Source organism: Pristiophorus japonicus, chromosome 23 (genome assembly GCF_044704955.1).
Source record: "Pristiophorus japonicus isolate sPriJap1 chromosome 23, sPriJap1.hap1, whole genome shotgun sequence".
NCBI lineage: Eukaryota > Metazoa > Chordata > Chondrichthyes > Pristiophoridae > Pristiophorus > Pristiophorus japonicus.
The window spans coordinates 32,602,722-32,612,307 of record NC_091999.1 but is presented as its reverse complement, the minus strand read 5'-3'; positions in this window follow the sequence as shown (position 1 = coordinate 32,612,307).

Here is a 9,586-nt window from a genome sequence, read left to right as displayed (position 1 = left end):
CGGCCGGCGAGGATGGCAAAGTTGAGGGTGTGCAGGAGCAGCCCGTACAGGAAACCCCTCCGCGCGGAACTGAAAGGCACGGAGGGGATTTCCCCGAGGCGGCTCAAGTTGTGAGGCGCCGGCCCCCGAGAGAGGTTCCGGGGTTTGGCGCCGATGAGGAATTCCGTCCGGACGGGGGTCAGTTCGGACGGGATCTCCCCACGTGCTTGAGCCTCCTCGATGCACCTAACGGAGTCAGGGCCCAGAGCTGTTTTTAGCGACTCGATGGCATCGGCCGCGTGGCGGACGTTGGCAGAATTTAGGCGCCGCGCCAGCGTGTCTGGCGCCATCCAGCCCGCTCCTCCGCCATCGAGCAGGTCCCTGACCCTGGTCACCTCACCAGCCACAGCCCTCTCTTCCGACCGCCACATAAAGCCTCGGCCGTGGAGGTACGGATTCCCGAGCAGCGGTTCCTGCAGGACGGCCGCCACTCCAGCCGGCGGAGAGCTGCGCTTGGTGGAGACTTTGTTCCAGACCCTGATGAGTTCCCTGTAAAAGACAGGCAGCTCCCGGAGGGCGGTCCTGGCACCCCCCAAGTTCACAAACAGGAGCTGCGTGTCATAATTGAGGTCGAGCTGCTGGCGGAAGAAATACCTCGCCAGAGCGCACCACCTAGGAGGGGGCTCGACGTAAAGGTATCTCTGCAGGGTCTGAAGACGGAAAGTCGCGAGCCGGGCGCTGACGCACACCAACGACTGACCGCCCTCCTCAAGCGGGAGACTCAAGACCGCGGCAGAGACCCAGTGCTTCCTGTTGTTCCAGAAGAAGTCCACCAGCTTCTTCTGTATCTTGGCGACAAACGCAGGGGGAGGGGTCAAAGTGACCAGCCGGTACCACAGCATTGCGGCCACCAGCTGGTTTATGACTACCGCTCGAACCCTGTAGGACAGCACTCGGAGCAGTCCTGTCCAGCGCCCTAGGCGAGCGGCGACCTTGGCCTCCAGCTCCTGCCAGTTCGCCGGCCAGGCTCCCTCGTCGGGGCTAAGGTAGACTCCCAGATAGAGGAGATGGGTCGTGCTCCAGGCAAAAGGCCTGAGCTCCTCCGGCAGGGAGTCCACCCGCCACTGACCCACCAGGAGTCCGGAACATTTCTCCCAGTTGATCCTGGCGGAGGACGCGGCCGAGTAAATCTCCTGGCACTCACGCATCCTCCGCAGGTCAGCGGGATCCTCTATCGCGAGGAGCACGTCATCGGCGTAAGCCGAGAGGACGACCTCCACGCCCGGCCCTTGCAGAGCCAGTCCCGTCAACCTCGTCCGCAAGAGGCGCAGGAAAGGCTCCACGCAAACGGCGTATAACTGGCCGGACATGGGGCATCCCTGGCGCACCCCTCTCCTAAAGCGAAGGGGCGCCGTCAAGGACCCGTTAACCTTAATCAGACACTCCGCGGCGGCGTACAAAAGTCGGATCCGGGCGACGAAATGCGTCCCGAACCCGAAAGCGCGCAGAGTTCCGAGCAGATAGTCGTGATCCACCCTGTCGAACGCCTTCTCTTGGTCGAGGGATAGGAAGGCGACCGACAGACCAGCCTCCTGGGAACAATGGATGAGGTCCCGGACCAGATGGATGTTATCGTGGATTGTCCGGCCCGGGACCGTGTATGACTGGTCGGGGTGGATCATGTGGTCCAGCACGGCACCAAGGCGAGCAGACATCGCCCTGGCGAAGATTTTGTAGTCCGTGCTGAGGAGGGAGACCGGGCGCCAGTTCTTAAGGAGGCGGAGATCGCCCTTCTTAGGCAGCAGGACGATGACTGCCCTGCGCCAAGAGAGGGGCATCTCCCCGGTCGCCAGACTTTCCCCCAGGACCCGCGCGTAGTCGCTCCCCAGGACGTCCCAGAACGCCCTGTGGAACTCCACGGTCAGCCCGTCCAGCCCCGGGGATTTTCCCCTCGAGAGCCGGGCGAGGGCACCGGTCAGCTCCGCCAAGCTTAGCGGAGCTTCCAGATTTTCGGCGCCCTCCGGGCCGACCTTCGGCAGGTCCTCCCACAAAACTCTACGCGCTTCCTCGCTGGACGGATCCGGAGAGAACAGAGCCCCGTAATATTCACGGACCCTGTTGTTGACGCCCTCCGGATCCGAGACGAGAGAGCCGTCGTCGGCCAGCAGCGTCAAGAGCTGCTTACGGACACTCTTCCTTTTTTCCAGCGAGTAGAAGAAGGGGGAGCCGCGGTCCAGATCCCGCAGGAACCGGATCCGCGACCTCACGTACGCGCCTCGGGACCCGACGAGCTGCAGGTCCTTCAGCGCGGCCTTCTTCGCTTCGTACACCGTCCGCAGGGCCGGGTCCTGGACGACTTGACCGAGACGGGCTTCCAGGTCGAGCACCTCTTTTTCTAGGCGCCCGACTCTGGCCGCCCGCCTCTTGGTCGACCCCCTCGCGTACTCTTGACAGAAGACGCGGACGTGAGCCTTGCCCACGTCCCACCATAGCCTCAAGGAGGGGAAGCCCCCCTGCTTCCTTCTCCAGTCGGACCAGAATCGACGGAACGAGTCCTGGAACCGCACGTCCTCCAGCAGCCGGTTGTTAAAATGCCAGTACGCGGACCCCGTCCTCGCGCGGAGCGAAGCGAGCTCCGCCCACACCAGGTGGTGGTCCGAACACGGCACCGGCCGCATGGAGGCCGCCGGGACGCAGGAAACGTACGCCCGAGACACGTAAAGGCGGTCGACTCTCGACCATCCAACTCCAGGCCTCACCCAAGTAAAGGCGCTGGAGTCGGGGTGGAGATTTCGCCAGACGTCCACCAAGTCGAAGGACCCGACCAGGTCCCTCAACTTCTCCATCGCCGTCATGCACTGCGGGGCACCGGAGCGGTCCCTCGCCTCGAGGGTGCAGTTAAAATCCCCCCCGAGGACAATGCAGTCGCCGACGTCGACGGAGCCAAGAAGAGCGGACACCTCTTCAAAGAAGCGCGTTTGCTGCGGGCCGGGATGAGGGGCGTACACGTTCACGAGATGGAGCGGCACGTCCCCCAGGCGAACCGTTACGTGCAGCAAGCGGCCTGGCACGGGCTCCTCGACCCCCAAGATCTCCGGCTGAAAATGCGGGCCCAGCAAGATGGCCACCCCACTAGAAATGGCGGTGAGGTGGCTCATGCGGACCTCTCCTTGCCATTCCAGGAGCCACGTGGCTTCGTCTCCCGGAACGGTGTGGGTTTCTTGCAGGAAGCACACCGCATATTTCCCCTCCCGCAGGAGCGAAAAATTGTCAAATCTACGGCGTGCCCCTCTGCCGCCGTTGATGTTGAGGCTGGCTATGGTTATCTTCATGGCAAAAGCATAGTGCAACCTCTACCTTAACCTATTGTGGGGGTGGGAGCGGAGTCTTTTGTTGAACTCCGCTCCCTCCGCAGCCCAGCGAGGAGTCCCTCGAGCTCGCGCAGCTCAAGGTGCTGCTCCTTTGTCAAGGGCCCGCCCGCGGCCAAGGTTTTAACGGCGGCGCGGACGGACCCCTTGATCAGCTCCGGCTCGGACCATTGTTCCAGGGCCAGTCGGGCTTGGTCGCGGCGACCCCGGCTCTGGGCCAAAAATTCCCGGAGTTCCTTTGCAGGAACGAGGAGGGCCTCAGCGGCGGCCGCGAGCAGATCCACCGCCTCACTGGCGGTGGTCTCTAGGTCTTCACCCGCGTCCCCCACCGAGTCCCCGTCCTCCTCCGGGAGGTGGCCGCCAGCAGCCGGCCCATCGACCGCACAAGGTACGGCAAATGAACCGGCCGCTCCAACCGGCCCTGGCACTGCCCCGATCCCACCCCCAGGATCGTCGGCAGAGGAGTCCCCACTGGGCTCTTTTAAAAATGGTGCTGGGTCGGGAAATGACAGCGGAAGGGGTTCCCCCTCCGCCCCAGGAACCGGAGAACAAGGAGAGACCCGGCCATAGGAAATCCCCAGGCCCTCCAAGTGCTCCAGCTCCAAAGTAAGGGGCGAGGGTGGGTGTTCCTCCCCCTCCCCGCTGCCACCCCCCGGCCCAGCATCTACAGTTTCATTAAAATCAATATATTTTGTTTCTGCCGGGTCGAGCGACTCCCGGGGGAAGTTGGGTAATAGCTGGGCGGGCTCAGGTTCGGCCTTTTCGGCCTCGCCCGCCTCAGTCCCCGGGACGCCCGGCCCGGCGGCTACGCATTCCTCCGCGGTCCCCACGCCCCCCACGACAGGCAGATCTTCCACTCCATCCCCGGGAGGCAGAGGCTGGGCAGCCTCAACTGTCTCACCCTCCCCGGGGAAAGACTCCTCGCGCCTGCAGCGCAATTTGGGGGCGCTGGTGGGGGACGCGGGACACGCGGCGGGCACCGACTCCTCCGCGGAGGGATATTGTTCCCCCTCCGCGTCATTGGGGCGGTGCCTCTTTTTGTTCCTGGGGGCGCGCGGAGTCAGGGAGACCTCCATGTCTGCCGAGGCCTCCCGCTCCGCCCCCCCCTTTTCCTTTTCTTGCCCGCGCCCGGGCCCCTCTGTGGTGTTGTTCAAGGGCTCGGGCACGGGCTCGGGGCACCCCGCGCTCGCCGGTGACGGGGTTGGGCTGAGCGCGGTGGTCAAATTATCCGGCGCACCGAGGGGACCCGCCTCTTGATGTTTTGTCTTCTTCCGCGCCTTCTTTCCGGTCGGACGCTCTCCCTCCCCCCCGCCGGAGGCCCTGAAAACAAAGGCCTCCGACGATGCCCGCGCACCCATGGCTCCCGGCACGCGGACGCAACTAGGGGGAGGGGTGGCGGCAGCGCCAGCCTTGGCCGCCTTCGGTGGTTTGGCGGCCTTGGAGGCGGGGCAGTTCTTGCGAACATGCCCCACCTCCCTGCAGGCATGGCACCGCACGCCGTTCGACGTCCAGAAGACGCGGTAGGCAGTCCCCTCGTGCACCACATTAAAGTGCCCTTCTGTCATGTCCTCCCGCGCCAGCCGGACAAAGAGCTGGCGGCGGAAGGAGAACACGTGGCGCAGGCTGTTCTCCCTGAGGCCGAGCGGTATGGGGTTGATCCCTGACCTTACCTCCCCCAGTTGTTGTAGGTGAGGGAGGAGGAGCCCAGCGGGAACAAAGGGCGGGACGTTCGACACGATGACCCTCTGCGCGGTGGCCTCGAGAGGATCCACCGGCAGGAACGTCCCGCCCACCGTGAGCCCCTTTTCGAGGGCCAGGGACACCGCCCGCTCCGACCCCAGGAAGAAAACAGCCTTCCCAGACATCTTGGAGGCTGCGACAATGGCCGAGGGGCCGACTACCCCAGCCATCGCCCGCACGCACTCCTCGATGCTCATTGTGGGGTGAGTGTAGCTCTTGACCCCGTGTTTTTTTGTTATAAGTGTAAATGGTGGCAGGGCAGCGGGTGGCGCAGGAGGTGCTGTGGAAGCGGTCGCCACCTGCGCATACGTCCTTGCTGGCCCTGCCACCGGCGTGGATGGGGTCGCCATCACGGGGTCCCTTTAAGGGCTACACCCACCCCAAAGTCACAGGCCTTAATGGTCTTTAATGGCCTCGTGTATTTAACTGAGCAGAGGAGCCCTTAACGAGGCACCTCTCCCCTCGTTGACAATTGGGGAGAGGCCTTGCTCCCTCTGCTCAGTTGTCTTAATTGTTTTTTTTTGTTTTTTTTTTTAATTTGGAAGGAAAGGGTTCTCAGAGAGAGAGGGGAGAAACAGAGTAGCAGAGAAAGAGAGAGGGGGGTGGGAAGGGGGGGGGCTGCGAGGGCAGGTCTCCCCTCGCAGCTGTGGGTGGGTGCACTCCCCAGATGGCAAAACACAAAAGTCTTTGGGGTGGTCTTCAGGTGGGGGGAGAAGATGTCTTCACCTGGGGTAGCTGGAGCCACCAGGCACTCCCAACGATCTTTAATTGGGTGATTGAGAAAAACAACAATCTTCAGCCTGGTAGCTCCAGCTATCCCAGGCTAGGCAAATGTGGGGGGGTGGGGGGGGTTCCAATTGTGGGGGGGGCCTAGTTGCAAGCACGGCCCCCACGCACACTTCCACACACACACACACCCCCCGCGATGTTCCGGCCCTCAGTGGTCTTCTTTCCTCCCCCCACCGATACAACACAGTCTTTTTGGGAAATGCACCCACACCCACCTGTAGAAAGTGTAGAGTCTCCCTCCTTCCACACTGGATGTTGTTGGTCTTTTCCCCCTCTCTCCAACTCCTTGCAGAATGGTAAAAAATGTTGAAATGTTTTCTTTTCTCCTCCTCTCCCTCTGGGTAAAAGTGGTAGTGAAGCCCCTTCCTTCCTGCTCTTCCTGGGCTGGTCTCTGGGCTCTCCAGGCAGGAGCTCAAGTTGATAGCAGCTCTCCTCACTGCTCACAGCTCCAACTGAGCAGGACACGCCTCCACTGCTCTACCATTGGTTCCTTGTGCATGAAACTCTTTTTGGAGTTCACCTGCAAAACATAAAACATTAAACGGTGCCACCCGACCTGGGTGACACTCCAGACATTTACAAGGCCCTTTTTTTCCCCCCTTTTTTTTTTGTGTTTTTCTTTTTTTTTTGTTTTTTTTTGGGCACTAAAATCACAATTTTTCCCCAGTGCCCCCTATAAAAGGGAAGGGGACACTAAAAGCACCGGCAATTAAAACAAATTAACTTTAAAACTTAAAATCAAATTAAAATTTGTTTGCCGGGCGTGATGATGCACTCCAGTCCCTCCGGTGCCCACCTCTCGCGGAAGGTCGCGAGCGTACCGGTGGACACCGCGTGCTCCATCTCCAAGGACACCCTGGACTGGATGTAAGAGTCCTTGTGCATGAGTCCCAAAAAGTTAGTTTGCAGGTGCAGGAGATAATCAGGAAGGCGAATGGAATGTTGGCCTTCATTGCGAGAGGGATGGAGGACAAAAGCAGGGAGGTCCTGCTGCAACTGTATAGGGTATTGGTGAGGCCGAACCTGGAGTACTGCGTGCAATTTTGGTCACCTTACGTAAGGAAGGATATACTAACTTCGGAGGGGGTGCAGAGACGATTCACTAGGCTGATTCCGGAAATGGGAGGGTTAACTTATGATGATAGATTGAGTAGACTGGGTCTTTACTCGTTGGAGTTCAGAAGGATGAGAGGTGATCTTATAGAAACATTAAAAATAATGAAAGGGATAGACAAGATAGAGGCAGAGAGGTTGTTCCCACTGGTCGGGGAGATTAGAACTAGGGGGGCACAGCCTCAAAATATGGGGGAGCCAGTTTAAAACCGAGTTGAGAAGGAATTTCTTCTCCCAGCGGGTTGTGAATCTGTGCAATTCTCTGCCCAAGGAAACAGTTGAGGCACGCTCATTGAATGTATTCAAGTCACAGATAGATAGATTTTTAACCAATAAGGGAATTAAGGGTTATGGGGAGCGGGCGGGTAAGTGGAGCTAAGTCCAAAGCCAGATCAGCCATGATCTTGTTGAATGGCGGAGCAGGCTCGAGGGGCTAGATGGCCTACTCCTGTTCCTAATTCTTACGTTCTTATGTACCTTCAGCGGGCCAAGAATGAGGGAGCCCATTCGGCCAGGGATAGTGGAAGCGCGCTTCTGGCCCCTCCCACACAGCCTGCAGAGCACACGCAGAGATTCTGGGGCGAGGAGCTACTGCACATGTGTGCACACTCTAGCGTGCATGTGCAGAGGTCCTGGCACTGTTTTCAGCACCGGGACCTGCCTCCGCCTCCATCGAGGAGAGGCTGGGGAGTGGCCTAACTCGGCCTGAAGATTTTTGGCGCCCTAATCGGTGTAGAAAAGCGGCGCACCTCTGGTGAGTTCGCCAGAAATCTCTACTGGTCAAATTTAGGCCCCAAGAGCGGGACTGTTTTAAATTTACCAATTTAGCACTGTATTCTCACCAATGTGCGCGCTCCCTTCAAATCTGCTGCACGGTGATTCTTCCAGCAGTGGGAGCTGGTGAGCGGTCCCTTTAAATCTGCTGCACGGTGTCTCTTCCAGTGGTGGGAGCTGGTGAGCAGCCTGTGCGGGACCCCGCGATTGATGCATGACCGTGCGGCCGTCCACCTTAGGGGTTACATTGGTGGGCCGCCCTCAACAGCTCAGCAAAACTTGTTCAGTGGACCTCCAGCCCAAATAATGGCCCACCCCTGCACGAAACCATCTTTAACCATATTCTGCCTCCTGATGTAGCTGGAAAAGCTTTTGCAATGATTACCATAATTGAGCACTCTCTTCTTTTCCAAAGATCTCTGAGCTTCTCCAATGGCTGCTTTTGTCTCCCTCAGTTGGGGGTGATATTTCTCTCTATTCTTCTGTAAACTGAATTGATCCAGATCTGAACTGGGTTCAATGTGAAACAGTTCAGGGAATCGGGCATCATTCACCCCTAGGCCTACGCTGGACGGTTCCTCAGTAGAGAATCAGAGTGGTTACAGCACAGGAGGCCGCCATTTGGCCCATCAAGTCTGTGCCGGTTCTTTGCAAGAGCTCTTCAGCTAGTCCCACTCCCCCGCCCTTTCCCTGTAGCCCTGCAAATCTTTTTTCTTTCAGGCACTTATACAATTTCCTTTTGAAAGCCGCGATTGAGTCTGCCTCCACCATCCTCTCAGGCCGTGCATTCCAGATCCTAACCAGTAAGGATTCCTCTGGTTCCGCGCCATATATTTGTCAGGATACCGAAACACAGCTTTCTTACACTCCAATCCTTGAGGTCCCACTCCCTGAGCTTACAACCTTCAGCGGAGCTCTACAATGGAATGAACATGGTTCAGTCCTGGATGTGATTAACAGCAGAATCCAAACCCTGCAGTCACTTGTGAACTCGCTGGTGTCTCAGCAGGCTGAATGATCAAGGGAATCCCTTCCCACATATGGACCAAGTGAACGGCCTATCCCCGGTCTGATCTCGCTGGTGTCTCAGAAGGTGATAATTGTTGTGCATGTATATACCCTGTACACTCAATGTACAGTTACATAAGACCTATGAATGTATCTTTACACTGTATACAATATGCCTGTACCACCAGAGGGTGCAACGGGTGGAGACCTAAGGGTCACCTGCACACCGCAGGTATAAAAGGGAGCCCACCTTACTGTAACCTCATTCAGGAGCTGAAATAAAAGGACTAAGGTCACAACAGTGCAAGTTCAATACCTTACCTCGTGGAGCCATTACTAGAGTGCTGGCAAACACTACAGTAATTACTGTTGAATGTGTTTTCACAGATGGAGCAGGTGAACGGCCACTCCCCAGTGTGAGTGCGCTGGTGTGTCAGCAGTTCCTTTTTGCTTTTAAAGCTCTTCTCACAGGCAGAACATTTAAACGGTCTCACTTTGGTGTGAACAAGTTGGTGTGTCAGTCGGTGGGTTGAAGAAATGAATCCTGACCCACACACGGAGAAGGTGAAGGTCTCTCCCCAGTGTGAACTCGCTGGTGTGTTAGCAGCTCACATGACCGAGTGAATCTCTTCCCACACATGGAGCAGTTGAACAGCCTCCGCCCCAGTGTAATTGTGTTGATGAGTTTCCAGCTCAGACGGGTAATTGAATCCTTTCCCACAGTCCCCGCATTTTCACAGTACTCCCCAGTGTGACTGCATTTGTGTTTCGCCAGGCCACAGGATCTGCTGAATCCTCGTCCACACACACAAAAC